Genomic DNA, 24,335 nt, shown 5'->3' on the forward strand with positions numbered 1-24,335 from the left:
GACACGTTGCAGGTGAAGCCCCGCGTGCTGCACATCGGTGCGGCGGCGTGAGTGTGCGCAGGGGGTGAGTGTGCGAGCGCGCGCGGGGCGCGTGCGCGGCCGGGGGCGTGTGTGTGCGCGTGTCAGTGTGCCCCTTCCAAGAAATGCCCAGTGTGCACCCCATGCACAAGCAGAACCCATTCAGCACCAGCCCGGGGTGGGAGGAGGCACTGCTGCTGGAAGCGATGGGCAGAGCGAGACAGACGTGTCAGCAGCAATGCAGATGGGGCTGGGGGCCGCACTCGCTGGCGAGTTAAGTGAGGATGGTGTTCCTGCGTGTGTGTGCGTGTGCGTTGCTATGTGGTACCGCTTCTCCCTCGCTGCCTCCTGCCTTCCCACTTCCCTCCTTCGCTTCCTCCCTCCCGCCCTCTCTCCGCTTCCATTCAGCCTGGCTTTCCCACCTCTCATCCATGCCTGTCCCAGGAATGGTATAGCCAGACCTTTTCTGAATTATTTATAGACCGGTGCCAGCTGTTTTCAATTCCTCTCGTGTGCACTCTGTGGGAAATGCGGGGTTTCCAACCCCGTTTTCCTGAAAACGAATTGATATCTTTTTCAGAATGCATTTTTCTCACCCTCTGGGGGATCCTGGAATAAAACCCTCTAACAGCCTCTTTTTCCCCCTTAGGAAGGGGACGCTTTGGGAATGACCATGCTCCGAGGAGGGACAGAGCTGGCCCCCAGCTTCTCTACACACAGCCTCCTCCACTAACGCTCCAAAAATCAAAAAACCGTAATTGCCAGAGGAATCATTAAAAAAAAAAAAATAGTCCAGCCACCAACCTCACATGCAAAGGGAATAATTACTCTGGATTCTGCATCGTGAGCTGCTCTCCATCCACTGACTTACCTTTGAATTCAATCTTTTTTTTCTTTGAATTTGCATCTCTTCAAGACACAAGATTCAAACAAAATTCACGATAAATTGGATTTTAAATTACCTTCCTTTCATTTATCCTTCATCTTTCTTATGTGGATATGCAAGCGAGAAGAGGAGCTTGGACATTCCCAACATGCTCACTCCCTTAATCCGATCGTCTAGAGGTTTGGCTTCTACAAACCAAGGTAAGGCACCTTCTATTGTATTTTCTTCTCACCTGGGGTAATAGATTCTTTGTTTATCTCTCTTCAAGTCCCTCAAGTGGATTTTTTTTTTTTTTGAAGAAAAGGTAACATGACGATAAAATAATGCTGGTCTGGGGAGACAGGCTTATTACAAAGGGGGAAAACTCCCATGTTATTTCTTTTCCTTCCTTATCAAACAGGTTTTGGGTTTTTTGGAGGCAGTGGGGGTGGATGTCTATAGGAACAGAGGATATTGAATGGCATAAGGGTTTTTCTTTCTTTCTTTTTTTTTTTTTAATGCAGTCACGACTGGGAAACCTGTGTGATTTTCAAGTTAAATGTCATTTTATTCATCCAGTGCTAAAGCTCTGATTTTATGGGAATCTAGAAATCTCCCCCCGGCCCCACTTTCCCCCTTGCCACTTCCATGCTTCTCTCCCTATCTCCTGGTCCTGTCTTCCAGGGCATCCTTTCTGTGCCCTTTAAACATGAAGATAATGACTGAGATCACTGTGGTTATTGCCCCAAAGTCCACTTGCTGTCTGAGGGGTTGACATTAGGCCCAGAGATCCTGGGAGGCCTACTGCAGAGGGGCAGGTCTAGGTGGGGAATCTGGCTGGTCTAAGATCACCTGGAATTGAAGAATGCTGCAGGTTAAGAGGACTTAAATCTGAAGCTTGGAAAGAAGGAATTCTGTCAATATTCTGCTTTTAATTTGTATTTTTTTCCATGTGCTATTATTTTTGAGCTATAAATTTCTCCTTCTGTCTACACATCTATTTATACCCACACATCCTCCAAGCAAACTGTTACTTCCACACTCTTGCAAAATGGCTATCTTGCAGAGTTCTAAAATGCTGTGCATGTGGAAGGGGTGCAGGATTCGACACGTGAGCCTTTGTGTTAAACAAAGAGATGTGCCGTTTGCATGTGTGAGTCTTGTACCCTCAGAACAGAGTTCATACTTTAATTTTTCCTCCTCTCATCATTTTCTACGATATGTGAAATGGGGTTTGGCAGTATTTGCATGCACTTGAAAAGAGAAATAGCAGGAGAAATGGAAAAGACTTAGCTAGTGACTCCTCAGCTAGTCACTCATGTAATCCAAGACAACTCCTGAGGAAATCAGAATATCCATGTGCCGAAGGGCCTTGATAGTGAGCTGGCTGCTCCTCTCCTTGGTCCACTGGCCATATATCCCCAAACTCTGAAGGCACCCAAATGCAGCACTCAGGTTGACATAAAGATACTCAAAATAATGTAGTAGAATCATTAGCATCAATAATCTTTCTTAAAGTATTCTCGCCCCCCCCCCCCCCAAATCTTTTTTTTGGTATTTTTTTTATAACAATACTTAAAATTAATCTGAACTATTGAAGGGGTGTGGGGGAAGTAGCGGAAGGTCCTTGTTTCTCAGAATCACAGTAGAAGATAGTTCTTCATTGTCCAAAAAGGATGGATGTGATCCAAATGTGCTACTCCCCTGCCCCTGGTTTTATTCCTTTGAACCTTGATTGCTTAACCATTAATCTGTAACCATGGTGTCATCAGAGTGCGAGGGTGGGATCCCACTTTGAACCATGTTCTTGTCATGTCCACAAATAGCTGAGGTTATCTGATGTGTGCTCACCTTAGAGACACCTGGGCTGGTTCTGCATCTGTTTCTACTCCTTCAAGTGGGAGGATGAACTCTAAAAATTACTTCAAAATAGAATAGAGGTATGGGTGAGAAACACAGCTTCAGGTGTGCTGATCTCATAGGTGCAGGTGGGCAAGGCGAGGTGGGTATCAAAGGACACCTGCCCTCTTCTGCATTCTTGGTGCCGATGACAGTGCTCTGCACTGAGTAGGCCTTTCGTCACGTTAGTTGGTGATAAGGCTGACAGAAGTCCTTTCGACAGGGTCTCAGCCACATTTGCCTTGGTTGTTAATGAGATGAAGCCAGGTTCTGGGGCAGCATTAGTCAGCCCCAAGACTAGGCAAAGGACAAGAGGTGAAAAGGAGAGGGTGCTGAGGAAGAGGAGGACCAAAAGATGAGAAAGCTACAAAGAGAAAAGAATGAAATTCCTACTGGAAAGGGCTTCTGAGGATCTTAGGAGGAATCCCCACAGGTGGTCTGTACCTTTGCCACACCCAAAGCCATTTTGGGGACCCTGGAGAGGAGGAAGGTGTTCCTGTCCTCCCGAGCAGATTTTGTGTGCTCAGTGGTGTTCTGGGCTGTCTCGGGACCATTGTTCTGTCTTTTTTCCTCATAGCACAAAGAGCTGATTGGGTTCTATTTTGTCTTCTCTCCTTCACATGCCCCCTCCCCTACAGTGTGGGTTACAAGGGGAAGAGATGTGGTTGCTGGTGGGAGGGATAGAGAGAACATTTAATATTAATTGAGGAACTTTCAAGATGTACAATTAAGAAACAAATTAATGGGAAATAAAGATTTCCCAGGAAAGCACGGTTGAGGACGTTAGATGGGTGATTTCAAGGAAATCAGAAGAGCATGGTTGTCTTCTATCTCCGTGTTTCAGGTGTAGCAAAGCAGGATGGACCGGTGAACACAGAACAGTATGGTCTCTGAGAGGTAGATGTTAGCATGCAAAGAGAGGGCAGGATGTGTACCCCTGGATTGTGTAATTTCTTCTTTCCTTTGGTTCCATCCCTAGGAAGCCTGCCTGTCTGAAAAGTCTTGCTTTGCCACTATATGTGTGTAATTTATGACAGAGGTGAATGTAGGCAAGAAGAATAATAAGGAAACAAAATGACAGAAGAGGAAAAGGAGGAAAAAATTGTATCTAATCACTACTTTGCACACCCAGTGCCTTTCTATTTAGGCTGAGTGAGAAGAGCGACTTCCTCTGGTGAAGGGAGGAACAGCAGGCACCTTGATTTTGTATTCTTGCTTCACCTCAAGAAAGATGGCTTCAGACTGACCATCTTCCTTGACCTTCATGTACACGCACCCAACCTTGTGTGTGGAGAGACAGTGGGCACCTGGGAGGTGGAAACATGGACTGGAATTGGTTGGTGGGATGAGTGGCTCTTGATAGGGAGAAAGGACCCAGCTGATCCAGCCCTTGGCCACATCACCATTAACTTGGAAAACATTCTCCCATCTCCTCCATGGATATGATGAATTCAGGATGCAGGATTCCCCACTTCACCCCCTATTTTCTTGTTTAAAAACATAAAAATGAAGGTGACATGTCCACTACTACTAACAGGTTAAAGCAAAAATTTCATTAATATTTATGAATATTAGTGAAATACAGAAGGAGTCAGGAGAAAGGAACCATAGCAAACAAATCTGCCTATAGAAGCCAGGGACCAGGAGGGAGCCAGGGTGAAACATGATCTAAAGGTTGGAAAACTATTGTTCTAAATGATAGTCTTCTCTCCTTAACAGTGAAGCCTGGGGCTGACAGAACACCTCACCTCCTGTAACTTGCTGGGGTCAGGAGTGAACAAGCTCCTTTTCCTCACTACTACCCTACACCATCCTTAAGCATTCTAGAAATTTCGTCCTTTCCGTCAACTACATTTCCAGTCTCTGGCACTGTGCATACAATCAGATCTCTGTAGATAAGTATAGATCAAAAGAGTTACTGGTCTAATGAATTGTTTGCATTTATTAAAGAGCATCCCCTCTTTGCAACCACAAGAAGTCTCCAGGGAGAGTAGATTAGCAGTTGAATTGATATTGTCTTTTGGAGGGACGCAGGGCATAGAGGAACCGATGAGGGAGCAGGCATCACTCAAAGGAGGCAGGTTTCTGAGCTTTACCTGTGGCTGTCCATGGTATGTCTGGGGCCATTACACAAGATTCATTAGGTGGATGTGTTCTTGGGGTCCTGTGAACCCAAGAGAGGTATGTTCAGGAACCTTTGGTTGGTTCCTTGTTACTCTCCAACTACATACCTTATTTCTGTCTTTTCACTTTCTAGTACTTTCAGCTGAAGTTGTCAGAGAAGGGACCTAGACAGAGCATATGCTGATCCCTTGTTGAAATCCTCCCTGACTGCCCCAAGCAGAATAATTGCTCTGCCTTCTGTGCACCGCCAGCACCTGTTTGCAGTTAATAGTACACATTATCCTAATTTTGTTAACATGCCCTGTTTCTTTAAGAAGTTTGTGAGCCCCTCAAGGGCAGGTATGGATGTGTTATCAGTTGGAATCATTGCACAGTGACTGGCACATAAAAGATAGTTAAAATATTAAACGAATGGATAAATATTAAATTAGTAGATGATACTATTTGTTGTTTGTTCTCATTGGTACATGAACAGTTTGAAGTTATGATGCTAGATGAGATCAACAATATCAGAGCTCTGTGACCCATTAGAAGGTGTGTACTCTGACCTTCTCATTTAATAGATGAAGAAGTCGAGATTCAGGGTCATCGAGTTTTCTGCTTATGGTTGTGTAGCTGCTTAGTGTCAGCACTATGTGCACCACATAATTGACGACAGTGACGTGTGGAGGTTCTTCATGGATTTCAAATACCTGCATTAGCACTTCTCAAATTTGATTGTCCATAGGAGTCACCTGGAGACCTTGTTAAACTGTACATTCTGATTCAGGTGGTCTGATGTGGTACCCAAAATTCTGCATTTCTGGCAATCACCCAGGTGGCTGGACCATGCATCACAGGCCTATATCATTCCTGCACCTAATTCCATATCATGCTTAATATTGGCAGTTCCACATATATATTCTACTTTTGGGACTTCCAGCATTTTCTGCTTTGTTCTTAAAAGTAAAAAGAGAAAAATCAGAAAGGAACCTATGTATTTACGTTCACCCATCTCCTCTCTACGATCACTCACCCACCATGTCCATCTTTTGCCTCTTTCCCTTCCATCCTCTCCTCATTCTTATTCTGGCCCTTCTCATAACTGATGATTTCCTCCTGCTTTGGGCTTATCTATTTATTGTCTCTTAGCTTCTTTTCTTTTACATTATCTCTTTTTTAAACTTTATTTTATGCCTTTTTTTGTTCAATTATTTAACAAACGTTTATTAATAACCAATATTTGTCAAAGACCGTGTTATGAAAAAGAATTAGCTCTGGTCTGTACTTGGCGGCAGCTCATGATTTAATGAGGGAGGTGTGGAAACCGGGGAGAATGAGGTGGGCTTCATGGAGGGGTTGACAGTTAAACTGTATCTTAAGAATAAATGTGAATTTTGCAGAAAGAGAGAATGGTCATTTCAGGAGGACAGAGAGCAGGGGGAGAGGTGTGCTGGTCTCCCTTGCTTCCTTTAACTTGGGGAGAAGAGTGACACGGGAAAGCACAGGTTCTTTTAATAGGAATTTCAGATTCCAGATGCTGAGGCAGAGAATAAAGTCAGGGTCTTCTTAAAAGGAGAGGGAAGAGGCTCTGATTTCTGCCTTAGCTTTAGTGATGCTACCCTTAATGACTCCTCGCCCTGTTTATTAGGCTTGCCTCTAGAATGAACAAATGACACAGTTTTCATTTTAGACCACTGGATTGCTACTGACTTTGTTGATGGGCATTAGAAAGAAAGGGACAGCTGCTACTGGGTATGTAGCCAAGGAGAGAGCTGGATCCTAGCCCAAGCCAAGCTACTCAGAATGAAGGACCAGCTTAGCCCCATGTGTTTCCAGAGTGGCGAGCCACTCAGACCCTCGCTGCTTTTTTTTTTTTTTAATGGCAAAGGGAGTAACAGAAGAAGAGGGGCTCAATTATTCCCAGGGAATTCACAGAATCCTTCCTGGTAGCCTTTTTTTTTAGATGGCCTGATGTTTCAGAAGTATTCTTCATGGGGATGCCCAAGTGTAGAGTTGATGAAAAGAAAGCGTAACCACTACTTGATTAAACGGTAGCCTTGGTGCCTAAGGGAAGAAGGGTTTGAAATCCACGTTCCTCTAAATGTTATTTGTATCATTTTCTGCTCTCCATCCTTCCCCTTTCCCCCTATACTTTTACCATTTCTTTGCACACTGTGGTTTATATTCATTTTATTAGCAAAAGGAACCGAAGTTTGGCCTGAAGACTTTTTAAAGATCCACACATATGAAGAGAGTATCTTGGGTATTAAGGTATGTGGATTAGCAAACGCCACCACTGGCTGACTTGAAGGACATTTATTCCAAGGTGATGTTAGGGGCAGGGTGGCGGAGGCATAGGGACAAGGCTGTGCCTAGAGGTTGAGCAGAAGGGAGAGAAGGAGGAGCAAAGCCAGACCTGAGGGAGTGGCAGACCTGGAAAGAGAGAGGCTACAGGCTTTGACCCTGCTGGGAACCCATTTTTGTAAGCAGTAGACAGCTTCCTAAATGAGGACAATTTAAGGTTTAGACCTATTAACTCACCTGATTCCTAAAAGCCAAACTGTGCTCTCCACGTGCCATCCTCCATGACTTTGCTTGTTGCCTCACTCAGAGCACGCGTTTCCTTCTTCAGAAAGAAATTCGGGTTTAAATTTCTCATTAATCTTTATTTAAGATTGTATAAAGCCCCTCTCAGGGCTTTAACTGGTTAGAATTCCTTAGGAAATCGCATCTTATTATTATTTTGGGGGGAAAGTTTGGACCTCAAAACAGTGGCTGGATGAAAGCACCACCTTGTTAAAGGAGGGGAGGAGAGTCTGAGAAGAAACCTGAAGCTTAGGTGATGCCACAGTCCTTTCCCCAAAGCTAATTGTACTCTGAAAATGCTGAGAGGTTCTGAAGCAAAGCTCCCATCTTCTGGGGGGTCTTAGATTGGTCACTCAGCTACCATGGTAACTTGTGTCTTTGGGTTATAGATCAGTGTATTCTGTGCGCATCCAAATACACAACACATGCACCCCACACACTATGGATGTGTGTGGATGTGGATGTTTGTGCAGTGACTTACCTACCAAGTACAGTAGCCAGAAGTAATCTTAAATCCATTAAATATGTTTGTACAATTTAAGTACAGTAATATGTGTGTGTGTGTGTGTGTGTGTGTGTGTGTGAGAGAGAGAGAAAGAGAGAGAGAGAGGATAATAAGAATATCAATGCTGACAGGCACCTTGAAGATTATTCTCTTTCACAAACATCATTTGAAAGCTGTGAAAACAGTTCTGAGCTTAGCCACATGGTCTAAATCTACATACATGTGTCAGAGCCACGTCCACTGAATCTCCCAGCCACAGCCCTGCTCCACGAGTGCCCGTGGAATGCATGTCCCTGACGTCAGCCAGGATGGGTGTGTGCTCCTCCACATGTCTTCAGAGCCCAGGCTACTCCCTTGACATGTAATGTGTCTTTAACAATGTTCGGTTTTCCAGGGTAGCCAGGAGCTGCCTCGCTGATAATGGAGGAGTTGGTGGTCTGGTCTTGGCAGTCAGAAGCTTCTTTGTTTCTGCTTGTGTTATTTTACTTTGTGACCATGTGCGTTCATGGATGGTGGGCCTTGATTTTCTCGTTTCTGAGATAGTTAGGCAGGTGAAAGCAGTGCTCCTTCCCCAAGTTCAGTGACAAAAATCACCTGCAGAACTTCAGCAAAAATACACAGCAACAACTAAAACAACGATGTCTTTGCCCAGGCTGTACCCCAAACAGTTAAATTAAAACCTCTTGGGGAGGGATCCAGGCAGTGGTCATTTAGAAATTCCCCGGGGGATTCTAATGTGCGGCCATATTTGAGAACTGCTGGGCAAGATGATTGACAAGGCACCTATTAGCCCTAAACATCATGCAGTCCTAGCATTTGAACATGTAGAGCAAGACCCTCTCACTGTTAAACTGTTACATGACTAACAGTGGGTCCCTGAGCGGGAGGTCAGAAGGAATTGGAATATGAGGGGATTCAGTGGATGGAGTGCACACAAGGTTGGAACCGGTGTTGAATGAAGAGCAGAGCTGAGTTTGCCCTGTTCCTGAGCTCCATCAACACTCACATAGGCCTGGTGTTGAAGGTTAGGAAAATTAGGGACTCCTTTCCTTGACAGCCTGGAGACAGGTGTGGCTATGAAACAGGGCGAGTAGCCCTCGGTTCTGCAAACATCCTCTGTTCTACTTAGTCTTTCCTGAGAGCACCCATTTCTTGTTTTGGAGAGGAAGCCTCATTTCACCCCTTTGTAATACTGAAAATGTAGGAAGACTATTAATAAATGGGGCTGGTAAGCAGACCCTGATTGACTGGTGAGGGGTGTGGATGGTGCAATTATCTTAGTGCTGGTAGGGATTCACTAACCATGTTACCCTCCCTCTCAGTGCCTGAAGTGGAATATTAAAGGCTCGAAGAGGAGGAAAAGGGTAGGAGGCATTAAGATTCGTTCTTTTCTGACTGTAACTTTAATCACTGATTATTAGGCCGGCCGGGTTAGTCGTTTTCTCATATCCTTCCTTTTTGGCTCCCTCCCTTACCCATTTTTTAAAATAAACGTGAACCCAAATGTACAGAGGTGAGAAAAAAATCAGAGTTATGGATCTGTGTTCTTTTAAGAAGACAAATCGTAAGAAAGTAAAAATACTAGCTCTTTTTTGGACATCTGCTAATAGCAGTTGGAAAAAGGAAAGAAAGGTTATGAGTGTGGTTTGGGCTCTCACTGGTGTTTGGTAGGATATGCAGAGGTGTGAGGCACTAAATATTTAGGAGAAACCTAGGAAGTGTATTCATTGATTTGAGTTTCCAAATATCTCTTAGTTGGCCCCAGAGGAGGAAGAATTGCATAAGAAATCCTACCCTGACCAAATATCGGCACTCAGATTTAGAAGGTTTCCTTGGGTGGGAGAACGTTGACCCTGTGGTTTTTTGAAGAAAAAAATACTGAATGTGTTTCCTTAGAGACTGCATATATAAGAGAAGTAATTTGTTTGTTGATTAACTTGTCATTTTTCCATGTGAGCAAAATTCATCGTTATGTCACTTTATGTCCTCAGTGCTTAGCAGAACGCTCTCTGCATATGGGCAGTGCTCGGAAAATGCTGGTTGTTGCTAAAGATGATAATGGAAATGAATGTGCATATAGGATAAACTGGACATATTTATGCCTTTTATATTTCCACTTCCTTGCCATCTAAATACCTCTTTTTTGTTAACCCTCACTGAGGATTTCTTCCATTGATTTTTAGAGAGAGTGAAACGGAGGGTGAGAGACACACAGAGAGAAACCTCTGTGTGAGAGCGACACAATGATTGGCTACCTCCTGCACAACTGAGTTATGTGTCTATTGACCGGAATTGAACCTGGAACCCTTCAGTCCACGGTCCAGTGCTCTAACCACTGAGCAACTGGCCAGGGCTAAACACCTACTGATGCTTTGGCTGAATTTTACTAGAGTTGAAGCGGTGAGAGTATCTTTAGTGCTGGCTATAGGCTGGCAGAATTAAAATATACCCATTTCTTAGTGTCTCACTTCTTTGAGCTTCATTTTACATTGTGTTCAGTAAGGGTATTTCTTCAAAAGCTCTCATTACTAATTGTGTTTTTCTCATTTCCTTCAAATTCCTTGTAAATACTGGTCATTCCTCAAGGTCCATTCATCTCAAAGACTGTCTCACCCACAAAGTCTTGCTTGATCTTCTCAAGCAGAAATAAGTCCCCTCAAGTTATTCGTCCATATACTGTTTTCACTTTACCTTTGTTTGTAGCACTTCCCTGATGCTGGCTTTTGGGACAGATTCTTTAAGGGCTTTTATCTTGTATTCCCCAATCACCTTCACTGGGCTGGGCTTTCTGAAATAAATAGGATAATGATTACTCACCTTCTCAACCTCTCCTTTTTATTGTGTACCTATTTATAATGATGCTTTGATTTCAACATAAAACTCAAGGTTGACTCTAAATGTATGAATGGTCACCATAGCAGGGAATCTAGTTTATTGATAAATCTGCATTTATACAACTGAGACAGGAGTTAGGGAAGGGAGTGAGAAAGTCCTGCAATTATGTAGCCAGAATTTGTAGATCGCTTTAGAAATGAATTGTGGCATAAAAATACTAAGAATTATTGTTGCCAATCCAAATATAATAGTTATCAAAAAAGGAATTGCTTTGCTTTTGCTTATTGAAATTGGACCTTGAAGTGGCAATAGATATTTATGGTTTGCCCATTGTATTTTGGGTTATGTTAACATATGCTATCTCATTTAATCTTTACCACAAGGCTGTCATTATTTTGTTTCTCAGATGAACAGAGTAAGAATTAGGGAGCTCAAGGTCACACTGCTGTAAGCAGTGAGCCAGGATTTCAACTCATGTCCTCTGATTCTAACCCCTGACTCTTTAAATTATACAGAGCCGCCTCCATATAAAGGAAGATAAGGGTTTCTGTGTTATGTAGAGGAACCCATAAACAGCATGTACTTTGAAACTTCAGCGAAAGCAACTTTCCTCCAGATTCCTTTTCTTTGGTCTTTACTCTTGGCAAAAGATAAACTTCTTTTCAAGTGGAAAAAATGCATGCCTACAAAATAGCAAATTTGGTGACCTTAATTTAATTCAGTGAGACAAAAGGTGAGAAATTCATGGCACTGGCAATCAGCATCTCTTCCATTTCACATGATGGTTAAGGTGTGGACATCCTCTTTTTTAGCCTATTCCCCCCATTCTGTAAATAGACTTCCTCTCCAAACTGAAGACTCCCCTTCCTTTAGGAGGAGACAGTCCTCTTCTCTACTCATCTAATCTTGGCCATTTTGAAGATTATTCATTTTCTTGTACCTCTTTCTTTCTCAAACCCATTTATAAACTACTACTTTGAGTGGAGACTAATGGTTGGAGTAAGAGAATGGTAGTCAGGAATACTGCTTTGGTGTTGGGTTTTATCACTAACAGGAATCATTGTTATTGCTCTAGGTCAGTGATGGCGAACCTTTTGAGCTCGGCGTGTCAGCATTTTGAAAAACCCTAACTTAAGTCTGGTGTCGTATCACATATAGAAATTTTTTTGAAATTTGCAACCATAGTAAAACAAAGACTTATATTTTTGATATTTATTTTATATATTTATATGCCATTTAACAAAGAAAAATCAACCAAAAAAATGAGTTCGCGTGTCACCTCTGACACACGTGTCATAGGTTCGCCATCACTGCTCTAGGTTATACTCGCTTCATTCCAAGAAAAATATGAGGGAGCTAATTTCTTAAAAAATCTTTATCCTTGAAAGTATTACATAGGTCCTTCTCCCCCCCCCCCCCCCCCCATTAACCTCTTCCAGCCTTCTTTCCCCTCCCCTCTCCCCAGGCCCTCACCACCTCATTGCCTGTGTCCTCCTGTTATGCATATATGCAAACAAGTTCACTGGTTGATCTCTTCCCACCCTCCCTTCCCTTGAGGGAGCTAGTTTTGTTTCAAATATCTGCATCAACTATTGTCTCAGAAAATAAACATCTAATACAATGGTCAAATTTTTGTCTTTAGTTTTCTAAGAAAAGATACCATCTCTTGGTGCCCCATAGAGTTCAGGTGCCTTAGCTTTTTCCCATGTGCATATTTTAAAACTACTTTTCAGTAATTTGAAGCAAAGAGAAAGGAGCTGGCCAAGGTGCCAAGAAACCAGGTCCAATCTCAGTGCTGCCTCTGCTCTGTGTGATCCAGGCAAGGTCTGCAACCTTGTGGAACTTACTGCCTCATGTGTACAATCAGGTATTTAGCAGAGACAATTGTGTTGTGGAACAAATGAGGAAACTTAAAGAGTCCCTCCCGAAATGTATGTTTAATATACACACAGACAGCATTGTTATTAATAACTCCATCCTGCTCAAAATAACAGGTTTCCAATAGCTGTCAACACAGGACATCTACTCTTAGTGGGCAAGAGAATCTATATATATATAAAAGCCTAAGCGATTGTTACGACCAAACGACTGGAACAACCAGAACTATTGGTTGACCAGTCGCTATGATGTGCACTGACCACCAGGGGGCCGACGCTCAATGTAGGAGCTGCCCCCTGGTGGTCAGTGAGCTCCCACAGCCAACCTCCCGCAGCCCCTTCCCCAGGCTGGCTGGCCCCGATTGCCCCAATCGGAACCTCTTGCGGCCCCTCCCCCAGGGTTGGCCAACCTCCCGTGGCCCCTTCCTCCCCCGCTACCCGCCCCTCCCCCCCCTCCCCAGCTGGCCCCAATCGTCCTCTATTGGGACTGGGTGAGATGCCCCGATCAGCCCTGATTGCCAGCTAGGCTGAGGGACCCCAACCTTGCACAACTTCATGCACCAGACCTCTAGTAGAAAATAATTGAAGGGATGACAGGCAGCAAAGTCACCAGGGTTCAGGATGCAGAGCAGCATCCAGGCACTGTGACCTGTGATTTTTAATCTGTGGTCTGTGTCTCCTTCTCACGTTCTCTTGTGCAGTATTTATCTAGTTTTCCAGGAGAAAGGAGAGCAAGACTAATCTTTCTAGCTTTATGTATAGAACTGTTTTTTTCAGGCTTATCTCATATCTTTACATGATCCAAGAAGAATAGAGATGGAGATGGCATGGCTACCAAGCCAAGGAAAGAATAATGTGAAAGGCTGTTCTGCACCCCAGGTCTTTGCTCTGTCTGCAGGGCCTTCCTCACCTTACTTCTCCTGCTTCATTCCTATGCTGCCTTCAAGATTTAGCTCAGGGATCCTCTGCTCCAGGTCCTCCTGGTCCCACCAGGCTGGAGGCACTGCCCTCTTCCTGCTCCCATAGCCCTGGTTTGAAATGACTCTTGTTGTATCTCTGTGCTGCCCACTCCATGATATGAAAGTTTCAAGGGCAGAAACAGCCTCTGCCCTGGGCTCTGTGTATGCCTAACAGAGAGCTGGCACATGCTGGACATGTAATAAACAGCTGCTGACATGATCTGTGCACCTGCCGGCCCTGTGGTCAGGGATTTACGTGCATTAATGAATCGAACATCCCAATCACCCTCAGAGGTGTGTAACATTATCACCTATTTTATGGATGAGGATACTGAGGCAATAATTATGATTTAATAATAATTATTTCATTGCTGGAGTACTGTATAATTTACCAAGGGCTATCTCATGTGTTTTCTTCCCAACATGTATTCTAATTACCTAAGGCCCCACTAGGGGGAATTTGGGGCAGAAACTATTATCCCTTTTTTACAGATGAAGAAATTGAGGTGCAGATAACTCGAATGATTGCCAAAAATTGTATAGTCAAGAAGAATAAAGAGATGGAACTCAATCATAGCTTTTCTGAATCTCAAGTCCAGACTCTTTTTTCTTTGCCTCTGCTTTGAGAGAGCTTAGAAGAGCAGTTTATATTGCTGGAGAAAGCTTAGAGGAAGCCTTAATTGATAAAGAATTTACTCCAAAAATGCGTTTGGTGGGCAGGTGAGCATATTTAGAAATAGTAAAGGTTGTGAAACCTGAAAAGGCAAGGTCAACATATTATGCAAAAGATATAAAGGTTTTGGGCAATAGGATTATTATTATTTTACTTCTACATATTTCTTATAAGTACCCGCGCGCTAACCGATTGCGCCACTGGAGCCCCAACTTCTACATATTTCTTTTTACATTCCTACATTTTCACAATAAATTGTCTTCTTTTCATATTCAGAAAAGGCGAAGTAAGAAATAAAAAAAGAACTTTAATTATGTCAGGAATTAGATAAAGGTGAAAGGGTTAAAGTTAGCTCCATAAGGAGCTCAAGGTGTCTCCTTACTTTCTTAGAAATATAACCGATTACTAACATACAGTTACATGTGTGTGTGTTTGTGGGTACATGTACCTATGTATCTATGTGTGTGTATAACCTGCCTCTAGTATAGGTTAGGGAACACAAAACCAAGTTAACATTGGAGAGGTTTTTGAAACATTCATTAGGAAGAGTAGAATACATAACCTCAGTCTTAATGACAGATTCTAAAATGCCTTCAACATGGAAGTGTGTGCTGCTGGGCCAAAGGCTGCCATTTGAGGGATTCACAGAGGACTGGAAAGAAATCCGAGGGCCAGTTAATAACCTTTTCTAAAAAGAGATGATGGCTGGAAATTACAAACTCATAAGCATAAGTGTTAAGTTGGAAAAAAATATTGAGCCTAATAGTCAGTTACCGACCCCTTGAAGAGACCAGGGCATAGAAACTGTCAAAATGGCTTTTAGGAGAACAAACCCTATTAGATCTGTGGTTTTGGGAGGAGGACAGGCTTGGCAGGCTGTAGAAAACCAATATATGTAATTAAGAAAAAAGTGATGTAAGTTTTAGATCTGACTTCTTCTGAGATTCTACCTTTTAAATGGGAAAATGGGTGGGTTAAATAGCAGGTGCTCAAAACAGAATGGTGGGCAGTGGCTGCCCGCAAGGATGATGACATTGAAGTGTGATTGATTCTTGGGGGCGGGTGGGCTGGGTGGAAGGGACTTGAACTCAGCCTCCACTAACATTCCCCACAAGGTAGGCACAGTGAGGGACTATGCCTGCCTCTCGTTGAAGGGGAGAAGGGCTGGCTACTGGCTGAAGGGTGAGGAGCTGTTCTGCCAGAGTTGGCTTTGCAGATGTGGGACAGGAGAACAGCCCAGTTTGCAGCACCCGCAGGCCATGCTGCCACCCCTCCCACTCCCAGTCCCTTCCTAAAATGTGTGCTCACATTTATGCAAATTCCCAAAATCCCACCGAAAGCATTACAAGGCTTAGGATCTCTGAAGCTCATCCATGGATGTCAGGTTAAGACCCCTTACACTAGACCATGTGTCTAGGGCACACCCTGGCCATCTTCCTCCCGTTATTTGCCTCTGAAAGGTGGGGGCCACGGGGAGGAATTTTCCTTGGTGTTCAAACTCCTTCGTTCTTCCAGCATTAGCCAGCCCTCTGGTTTCACTTACAGAATGTGTATGAAGGCTTGCTACCAACTGCAGGGCTCTGGGACCTCTTTGCTGTGGAATCAAGCATAATGTTTGTCCTCCAAGAGCCAACCAACCAGGAGCTGAAACTTGGGCATAAAAGGCTGGAGAAGGAGGCAGACTGGGAGTGACCTTAAGGTGGTCTATACCCAGTGCTGGAGGCACACTGGCCATCTGGCCTGGATGTGAGCTGGAGCCAGCCAGCTCAGCTGCTCGGAGCAGGGAGATTCAAGTGCTTTAAAGGGGTGGATGTAATTCAGATGAAACTGGCATAAGAGAACATTCCTTTTGTTACTTTCTCTACAGTGCCCATTCTCTCCCAGTCTACCCCAGCTGACTCCTTGACTCTTGACTAAGGCCCTGAGAACAAATTCTAGCTGAGATGAATTTTCCTATGGGACCCCAGAGAGAGAATTTCTTAGATTTCCATTAGGATCCCCCTCCTCTTCCCAAAGAGTGGGCAGTGGTGGAGAGAGTCTTTTTGGGTCCCCTCCTTACCTTTCTCACAATGGGAGCTTGGTGTCTACTTTCTGCTGGGTGTCAGGCCAAGCCTTCCCAGGGTGCCCAGATCTCAGCATCCTTGGATTTCTAGGCTGGAACTGCTGTGGCTTTTAAGCCAAAGCAAATCTAGATTTTGAATGGCGTCAGTCTGGAAATACAGACCGAAGCCCAGTGCCACCACCCACAGGAGCAGCCAAGTCTTGGATGTCAAAGAGACTTGAGTTCAGAATCCCAAGTTTGCTGCTTGCCACCAATAACCTTGGGTAAGGCATCTTATGCTTTGGCCCTCAGCTTTCCTCTTCTGAAAAATGCATGTTGTGTGAAAGTCAGATGAGGTAAAGTATATAAAGTGCCTGGAACGTAGCTCCCTTACCTCTCCCGTCCACATCCTGTGAGCAATGTTGGTGAGTTCTCGGAAGGTCAGGAGAAAGAAAAAGTGATGGTCCCTGCTGGCTGTCTCCATCTTCTGTTGCTTCTGCATAAATGCCCACCCCACCCTATTCTTCAGCAATCCGTCACCATGGCTGTAGTGTGAAGGGGAGAAGAAATACAGGAGCTGCATATGTTTGCGTCTGCCTATGATGGAGACAGTGTGAAGGGTATGAAACCCAGTGGTCCAGGATGACCTCAGGGGATGGGGAGTGTTTTGAAATAAGTCCCCAAATGACGTATGTCTAGGGGGCTAAGAGCCTTGTGTTATTAGAGACAAGGGCAGTAGCAAAGAAAAGGGAGAGGGCGAGAAAGAGAAATTGATGAAGACAGTCAAGTGCCTTACCCAGGACTCAAATTGTCAGGTTCTTTGGCTTTCCTCCACTTTGTATGGTGGAGGAAAATAGCTGGGAGGGGGAGAAAAAGGCAGCAGGAGGGTGGAAAGGAGAGGGTAGCGGGAGAGTAGGCTGTCAGGAGGTTTCCACCTCCGGGACAATGGGGAGCGGATAGTGCTAGCAGAGAGCCTGTCTAACGTGGTCCAGGGAGGGGCTGGCCCATCCATCTTCCCCGCCTGCCTGACACAGAGTCATCAGTAGTTCTGACACACTTCTGAGAGCCACAGTTGCTCTGCCACCCTGGGAAGTTCTGTCTGGACTCCGGGGAGTGTTTGCAACCTCTCCGTGGAAGGCAGCCTGCCCGCTGGCTGGCCAGCCCCTCCCGGCTCACGTGGGTGTCACAGTCCCTGTAATAACCCTGTCCGCCTCCCGGCAGATATGTGCTGTTGGTAACTTGCTCTGTGTACATCTCTGTCTGGTTCCTGCCTCTAAATGGTGGCAAACAGACATTTTGAGAAGGAATTAAGCATTACGAGTTCACAGAATGTCAAGCATTGACATGGCAAATAGAAATTAATTTTGAATTTACCTGGATTTTATGCCATTTGTACCATGGTGCCTACCAGCAGCAATTTGGGGTTAATTTTGTAGAGAATGAATGCGGCTTGCTAAAATCCGAGTTTAAGAACTGCAGGCTGGTGGGATATGTGGTCTTTGTGGGAAGGCTTCCATTTCTGTCAAAAAAGGGATGGGCTCTACTTAGGGCACTGGGTCCCGATCTCCCTTTGCTGTGGAAATCAGGGGTGGGAATGAGGTGGGTGTGGAGGCAAGGAGAGCCTCCCTCGGCTCCCGAGGGTTCCTCGGTGCAGTTGGGCTCCAGCCCAGATGCAGCTGGAGGACGAAACCTCTGCCAAGAAAAGCCGTGCCCCCTGCTGCTCACTGCGAGGAAGAGCCAGCTCGGCGCACGTGTGTGTGTGCCTGTGTGTGTTTTGTGTGTGCATAAGAGAGAGAAAGCGACAGAGAACATGAGAATGTGAATGAGACACCATGCCTTTGCAGGGTACAGGGAACTGGAGAGAATGTTCAAAGGGCACTGTTCGTGCTTCGCTGCTCGGCACCAGCAGATTTGAAATGCTGCCAGGTGGTTCTGACGTACCGCCAGGCTCCAGCGCTGCTATTCCAGACCCTCTGCCCCGCCGGCCCTCCCACACCTGCTCCTTTGTCTCAGGGCGCAGAGTATACTTCACTGCTGGCCATGCTGCTCCCAACAGCCACTCGAAGAGAGGAAGGCAGCCCCCGGTTTCTTGAGACTCCTGGCCATTCTTGTGTGCCTACCAATGGACCTGTGTTTCTAGAAGACATGGTGGATTGATTAAATAAATGCTCTTAACCCTGTAATTTTAAGCACACAGCTCCTCATGCTGTGGAAATAACGGTTCTTAGATTTTTCATTGTGAGTGGATTATTCAGATTGCCCAGAGGGAAAGAACTTTCTCTAATTTTAATATAACAAGTGTTTATTTAGCTATTCAGTTAAAATAGTCAACATTTTCACCCTTTATTCCATTTTCTACGATATTTTAAAATATGCACTAAAGAAACTTTTTAATATGCTGGGATCATGAGTTCTTGTGAATTTCCATTGTACATCAACCACTTCCCAGAGAAAATACACCCTTCACTTCGTCTGCACTCACTTCCATTCAGATCACCAGCAACTTTCCTTCCCCAAATGATTATGGTGTCTTTCTCAGCCTCTCCCCTGAAGACCTGACTCACCCTCCTGGGACCTCCAGGCTTTGCTTCCTCTGCTTCCTTTAGATCACAGACCCTTGACCTGTTGACATGGAACCCCTTGTTGCGTCCCTCCCCTCCCTGCTCTGCTGCTTTATGTTTCATCACATTCTAATTTAATTTCTCCATCACTGGCCCATCAACTTACGGTCACATCTGCTTTTCTGTTCTGTCACTCCTGCTCCTAGGGCAGATGAAGAAAGTCCCAAAAGGCAGCTCAGGTGGTGTGCTTTAGCTTCCCTCCTTCCAGAACGGCATCATTGCCAAAGGACCGGGTGACTAGCCTTTGCTAAGGGTCCCCAGAATTCCATGCTTGCCCATTTTTTAGATATTGCCTCCCTGAGCCAATGCATTTTCTCCTCCGCACTTTGGCTCACAGTTGATGCTCTCATTATACTTGCCTAAGAAAATCAACACTCTCTGATGTCAATGTTCATAACCATTCTTTTTTCTATATAAACATTCATTGTTTGCTGGAAACTTCAGAGGGACCTTTGTTTCATCTTCCACAACGCTGACAGCCTTTGTTTCGGACCCAGTTATCTTTTCATGAGGTGTTGTGCTGTCACTCTTGAGGCCCCTCGCCTTTCCTGACATCATGAGCTCTGTCTTCCCACCGCTTCTTCGCTGCTGCTTTCAGTGTGGTCCTAACCCAACCCACCCCTCTTTCTGCGGTCCCTGTTTTCTGGCTGGTACCAGCATTCTCCCAGTGCCTCAGACCTGGCATTCAGGATCTTGTACATCTTCCTGATCCTCTCTCCCAGTCCCTGGAGGATTCCATGGGATGGTATGTAAAATGACTTTTGCATATGATTCCACCTTCCCACAAAGTATCAGTATTGCCTCCTGGTAAATATTACGGACCCCGGAGCCAGACTGCCCGAAGGTGTCAGTTCCTAGAGGGGACGTTTGAAAAACCACAGACCACTCAGAGTCTTGGTTTCCTTCTTTGTATAATGGGGATAATAATAGTACAGCTGGTTCAAAATGTTCTTCTGAGGCTTAATGAATGAATGCCGACGAAATCCTTAGAACAGTGCCTGGCACCCTGTGAGCGTTCATTCAGTGTTAGATGTTATTATTGCCAATACAGGAGTGGTTCTCAACTGGAAAATTTTGCCTCTCAGAGGACATTTGACAATGTCTGGAGGCATTTCTGACTTTCAGGACTAGGGGGAAGGGAGGTTGCTATCATGTGGTGGGTGGAGGCCAGGGATTCTGCTGAACAACCAATCGATGGTACACAAAGCAGCCCCAGGACACAGTTACCCAGCCCAACCATCAGTGGCGTCGAGGTTGAGAAACACTGCACTACCTCTTGGCCCCAGAAACTGCCACCACTCTCTCAAGGTGTTATCTAGTGCCCATTTCTATTTCCCTCGGTTCTCAACTCTTTGGAGGGCTCTTTTTATCACATGGTTTCAGTTACGCAAGGATGTCTATGGTTCTCAAATCTACATTTCCAGCCTCCTGATTATGTCTCCAGTGGCTCCCCCCAGGTGCATTCTCTTGAAATTGAAAACTGTTAAAGGGGCAGGGGGGCGAGGGGGGGGGGGGGGGAAGAACCAGTGTTTCTCTCCCTTCTCCATTCAAGTGGCCACCCTTTCCCAGCACTTCCATTGTTCCTCATGGCACACTGTCCTGGCGCTGGTTCCCTGGCTCTGACTCCAAGCCGCACCTCCAGTCCCCACCAGTTGCTGCCAGTTCTCGCCGCATTGTTCCCTTTCCTCCTCATTTCCATCTCCATGGCTGCTGCTCAGTGCAGGACTCTGGCTGGCTTCCCCGGCTCCCCTCCTTGCCTCCATCCTCCACACAGCTGCTGGAATTGTCTTCATTAAACACTGTTTTACTCTGCTCAAGAATCCACAGTGGCTCTCCATTAGCACTTATTAGCAAAAGGAAATTCCCCATGAAGCCCTTTATGGCCTGACCTCCCTGCCCCTATGGCGCCCCCACCACCCCCAACTCAGCAGCCACCAGCCTCTGAATCACTCCCTCCAGGTCTCTGGGCGCTCACCTGTCTGAGCTCCTCTTGTCCTCGTCTCTACACCTTGGGGTGTTATAATTTCCTTCCCTGGAAAGCCTTCTTCTCTCCTTTTTGCCAAACTGTGTCTGTCACCTCTTTCAAAAGCTGGCTCAGTTTTGAACTCCCCCAGGAAACCTTCCTGAATACACATCAGATTCTCCTTGTCCTATTACTCAATATCTCATTTTGGTTTTAAGTACTTATTAGACCTACCCTACATGAATTTCCACCTGCTGATGTGTATAAAGAATACATAAGTATTTTAAAAGTTTTTCCAAATACATATATATTTCACTCTCCCTACCTTTTCTTTTGCTGGTATCTCTTTAAAAAGGAAAATGCTGCTCTGCCGGCGTGGCTCAGTGGTTGAGCATCGACCTATGAACAAGGAGGTCACGTGCTGGACAGATCAGTGCTGTCCAGTAGAACCCTCTGCCATGGTGGACATGTTCTATATCTTTGCCCAGTCAGGGCACATGCCCAGTTTGCAGGCTCGATCCCCAGTAGGGGGTGTGCAGGAGGCAGCTGATCAATGATTCTCTCTCCTCATTGATTTTTCTATTTCTCTCTCCCCCTCCCTTCCTCTCTGAAATCAATAATAAAATATATTTAAAAAAGGAAAAAGCTAACACACAGCCCAAATAAAGTTCACTGGTTAGAGCAGGATTTCAATAGATGATGTCTCTGTAACTGTGCCCTCTTTTCCCTCCTTAAAAGCCCAGGTGGAGCCCAAGGGCATAGTTTATGCCTGACCTGCTCTTCTCTATGTGGTGTGTTGGTGGTGGGTGGGAGGAGGAGGAGGTAGGTCTGGTTTGCCAAACACAGGTAACAAAGTGGCTCTGCTCAAGAGGCTGCAGCAGGAGCAAGGAGATGGTGTGAGAAGACTCCAGGGCCACGGCCCGGCCACTTGCTAATGGAGATCCTTCATGGGGTTAAAGGAGAGAACTAGGAGTCTTAAAACTCTGTGCATTCTGGGTGTTTTTATTTATGAGGGTAACATCCAGGTATTGGTTAGCACTTTTCAGCAAATGGGGTGATCTTAAATCTCTGATCTCACTTGATTTATGAGGTGGATGATGATATTCCATTCTGTAGCCGAGGAAACTAAGGCCAGGAGGTAAGTTAGGGAATTTGCCCCTGGAACTCATGACTGTTGAATTCAGGGATCTCCTCATTGCCCCCTGCTTCCTCCATCTGGCTCTGTAAGGTAAGGTTTTAAGGGGCACCTATCCCGTTCAATATCCTTGTTTTACAGATTGGACCTCTAAGTGATTTCCTGATGGCATTAAAGCCCATGATATGTAAAGCTGGGCCTCAAATCAACTCCCAATTAGTGTTCTTTTTCTTTATTGCCAACATTACACTTTATTCCTAATCCAAGGTGCAAATAGACCTTTTCACAATAACCTCAAGACCAGTGCTGTCCAGTAGAACCCTCTGCCATGGTGGACATGTTCTATATCTTTGCTTTCCAATGCAATAGCCACCAGCCACATGTGGTTATGAGCCTGGAGAATTTAAATAGTCAGTATTGCTGGTGGTCTCCACATTGGACACCACAGCTCTAGACTCCCTGTTTGCTTATACTTGTCAGAAGGAGTAGTTTGCCTAATCTGGATTTTCCCCTCATCTCCCTTCCCTTCTCATTGGGAGGTCACAGTAAACCCGTAGGAACCAGCTGTGGGAGCTCACTGGAGATTGGCATCATCAGAGTCTGGGGCATCTGCAAGACAAAGAAGGGAGATGAGAAAGCTGACTCTGGTCCAGGGTGGGAAGCGTTTGTGGAAGACAAACAACTAGTTCCTGGGTCTCTTCCCTCCCAGCAGCCTCATGAGAATCCAACACTCAACCTGTGGGCTTTCAGCCTCTTCCCACAGGAGACAGACTGAGGAAGAGGCCAAACTGCTTCTCAGGTTGGCATGGACAGGTCTCTGACGTGGTGTCTTCTCCATGTGGTCCAGGGGGAGGTTGTTAAGGAAATGTGAGTGAGTTCATTTGGTGCTTCTGTCTTTGATTTCCACTGAGAAACATCTCAGAAGTGTGGTGTGGTCAAAGCATCTCTTTACAGTTCTCTCTCCATCTCTGTTTCTTGTGTATGTGTATGTGACAGTGTGGGTACATACTAGTATACCTCTTTCTTACTGTATCGTGCATTGCTTCAAAAGTACTAGTTACTGCCTGGCCAGTATGGCTCAGTGGTTGAGCATCGACCTATGAATCAGGAGGTCACAGTTTGATTCCTATTAGGGCACATGCCTAGGTTGCAGGCTCAATCCCCAGTAAGGGTTGTGCAGGAGGCAGCCGATCGGTGATTCTCTCTCAATATTGATGTTATCGTCTCCCCCTCTCCCTCTCAGCTACCTCTCTGAAATCAATTTAAAAAATTAAAAAATAAAGTACTAGTTACTATCTTTACTGACGCCCAGGGCAGGCTCCCAGTGATGCACATTACTGCTGAGTCCAGTGCTTGCATCAGAAAATGACAAACCCCCAGAGTACACAGCTAATGAAAGGGGTAGGTTGATGGTATGGCCTGACCTTCTCTTTGCCTGTTTCTTCCCCCTTTCTTGTTCACATACTAGTATTCTGTTCAACTTGAATTTTAATCTAATTTATTATTGATGCCAACAAGACAAAAAAGTCCCGAACTCTCTAACCTCTGGATATAAGGCCCTGGGAGCTCTCATCCTAGATAAGTTGAGTATGTTTTCCACATGGAAATGAAGGCTAGAGAAAGAAAGAACTTTCCTTAGAAAGTAAGTCTTTAATTATAGGAGCAGAGAGAGGATGGTGAGCTGTGATTCTTTGAGTCCAGAGAAATTGTGGAACTGGATAACCTTAACATTAGCTGGTTAAGGGACACAGATGCTACTCATCCACGTAACAATGTATCCTTTGGCTCTTTATTGCCACACACGTTTCATAGGAACACACAAGTCTGCTCTTTTGCAGCTCATGGGCTTGCTGGTGAACCCTCAGGAGACTCTTCAGGTTTTGCTCATGATGTCAAAGCTCCTTGTTGGGCAGACAGATGTGACACCACCCAGGGCACCTGGGGTCCATACGGAAGGAACAGTTGGAGGCAGTGACTTGGAGAACACGGCACTTGTTTTCAGACGGAGGCTTTTAAAACAGAGCCAGGGTAGGAGCATTCAGGGCAGCTGTGACAGGGAGAAAGACTTATTGGGCTGATAAGAGATTTTGACAAAATTTTCTCTGAGGAATATGGATTTTTAAGAACATAACTCAAATTGCCATGAGTTGTCTTTTAAATCAGAGATCTAATCATATCTGCCTTCTCCAAAACCTTTAATGGCTCATTATTGCATGCAGGATGAAGTCCTTGCTGTCCTCCGCTTGCAGTCG

At 45.1% G+C, this 24,335-nt stretch overlaps 1 protein-coding gene across 1 annotated transcript in view; it reads left to right on the top strand.

The window, feature by feature from the left end:
- The window catches only part of GRIN2B (glutamate ionotropic receptor NMDA type subunit 2B), a 442,854-nt gene that overhangs the window by 555 nt on the left and 417,964 nt on the right, over positions 1-24,335 (top strand). Inside the window, 1 exon segment of the mRNA XM_070410657.1 lies at positions 668-1,104. The gene's annotated coding sequence lies outside the window, so the exon portion shown is untranslated.

The sequence above is a fragment of the Myotis yumanensis genome, unplaced genomic scaffold (genome assembly GCF_028538775.1).
Source record: "Myotis yumanensis isolate MYYU_CA2020_CCGP unplaced genomic scaffold, mMyoYum1.0.hap1 SCAF_3, whole genome shotgun sequence".
Taxonomy (NCBI): Eukaryota; Metazoa; Chordata; class Mammalia; order Chiroptera; family Vespertilionidae; genus Myotis; species Myotis yumanensis.